The sequence below is a fragment of the Salmo salar genome, chromosome ssa06 (assembly GCF_905237065.1).
Source record: "Salmo salar chromosome ssa06, Ssal_v3.1, whole genome shotgun sequence".
Classification (NCBI taxonomy): domain Eukaryota; kingdom Metazoa; phylum Chordata; class Actinopteri; order Salmoniformes; family Salmonidae; genus Salmo; species Salmo salar.
In genome coordinates this window covers 46,415,552-46,417,804 of record NC_059447.1, presented here as the reverse complement: position 1 = coordinate 46,417,804, position 2,253 = coordinate 46,415,552, and the positions used below count along the sequence as shown (strand labels likewise).

The following is a 2,253-nucleotide window of genomic DNA, read 5'->3' as shown; positions in this document are numbered from 1 at the left end:
AGTTAGTTCCATTCTTTAACTTTTTAGATTTGTGTGTATTGTTAGATATTACTGCACCGTTGGAGCTAGGAACACAAGCATTTATCTACACCCGCAATAACATCTGCTTAGTATGTGTATGCGACCCAATAAAATGTTATTTTATTTGACACTGTAGTATCCCATGATTGTGTATTCCTTACTATATAATTGTGTAGAATACGTAAGGGATAATCAAAGAGGGGATATCTGTTCTCTGGAAAATAATGAATGACATGGAAGGTGTGGTCCGTGATGCGCTCGTGGAGTGGAACTAACCTTCCATGAAGTTGCATTATTTTCCAGAGAAAGCATAAAGCCCTGAGTTGTTTAAACCATGGCTATATTTTAACATCTTTGCCTCTATAAACTTGCTAATTTGCAGTTAGAAATGTGTTCAACATCCACTAAAGTATCTAGCAAGTTTATTACATAGCTACAGTTGTTGCTTGGTAACCAAACAAACAGACTTGCTAGTTTAGCTAACCAAACTATCAGTCCTATTTTGCTATCATGAAAATCGAATATGACAATGCTAATAAGGTTTTCAATTATTTTGCTTTCAAAAACCACTCAATAGAACATGTAAGAATAAACTATAGCCATTGAATTCTACCGGGCTTTATAGGTAAATAATGAACGTTCTAGAATTTACATATGCCCTGCCTATTTCCCCAAAATTATTAATGTGTGCCACCCATGAGTGAGAAACCTACATGCTAAGTATAGACCATATTGTGTTCCCAACAGATTTGAGAAAATAAGTTCTGAACTTAGCTGTCTGACCCTAGTCTGAACAGCTAGGTTATGGACAATGAGCTCTTTTAGTGTATGTCCAGTAGGTTTTCTCAAGGAGAAAGCCAAAACAAGAAAATAAAACAAATGCAAATCTATAGCGAAAGGCAGAACCACAAATCTTGGTTTGCTTAAAGTAGTTTACAGTATGTAGTCTACAGTATGTAGCCATACATCAACAGCAGTGTATCACCCTGCATACAACTGCTGGCTTGCTTCTGAAGCTAAGCAGGGTTGGTCCCTGAATGGGAGACCAGATTCTGCTGGAAGTGGTGTTGGATGGCCAGTAGGAGGCACCCTTTTCTCTGGTCTATAAAAGCGCCACCAGGGCAGTGATTGGGGACATTTCCCTGTGTAGGGTGCTGTATTTTGGATGGGACGTGTCTTGGTGTCTTGACTCTGTGGTCACTAAACATCCCATGGCCCTTACCAGATAACGGGTAAAAAAAAAAAGAATCATCCCTAGATAATTTTTTACAGTTGGTTCCAATTTGCCTGGTTCCTCCAGCCAACTATTCTATGTTTATCAAGGTATACATGTTTGGCATGTCAATACACAAATATAGATAGCAGTTGGAATATACAACAACGTTATGATTGGCTCCCATAAAAGGCTGGTGCTTCAATAATTTGTAAATGTCCTACATTTTTCTTGATTATCGCACAATTATAGAGTGGAATGATCCCTGATGGAAACTGCTTAATGTTTTACAGGGTATGGAAATAGGGAGGTATTTTTTATGAAAAAACAAATAGGCAATTTGCATCTGACTTAGTTGCTATGAAATTGCTGTTATGGGAGAATGAAATCATCAGTTTGGCAGTGCTTTGCATCCTTTTAGCTGAAATTAGGTGATTCTGTATTACTTCATTTATAATAACATTATATTAACTAATAGCTGCATGTGCATTTTCATACAGGTGCAGCCCATCAGTTCTCTATCCCCTGTGGCAATTACATGAAGTACAAACTAAATTTGCCTGCGTGCAAATGTCTTGTTCGATTTAAACTAGTGAATTTACACCTGTTCCTCCTCTTCTTCTTGGAAAGGGAAAAACAAAACAATCGAAATGCTTGTGTTTGACAATGACATCCAATTGTGTTTGTTTGCAGCTGCCTCCTCTGTTCTATCTTACCCCGTTTATTTTGTTGTTGTTGTTGTTATTTTATTTTACCTTATTGCTGCATTATTGTGGAGCATATTTGCTCTATATAAATCCTCTATATAAATGATTTGTATTACTACAACTGAACTCACAGCGGAGCAGCCCGGGAGCAGAGCTGTGGTTATGTCCAACTTTATGACATGCGGTTGGTTGATGTTAGGTGATGAGAGAATGAGATTATTAATACCCTGTGTGTGTGCAGAGGCCTGCCGTGACCAGTCACAACCTCGTGCACACACACACACACACACACACACACACACACACACACAC

At 38.3% G+C, this 2,253-nt stretch overlaps 1 non-coding gene across 1 annotated transcript; it reads left to right on the top strand.

The window, feature by feature from the left end:
• Positions 1-830: 830 nt before the first annotated feature.
• LOC123743595 (U7 small nuclear RNA) lies at positions 831-883 on the top strand. The gene has a single exon (XR_006770451.1). It is a non-coding gene; the product is annotated as a U7 small nuclear RNA (small nuclear RNA).
• Positions 884-2,253: the final 1,370 nt, after the last annotated feature.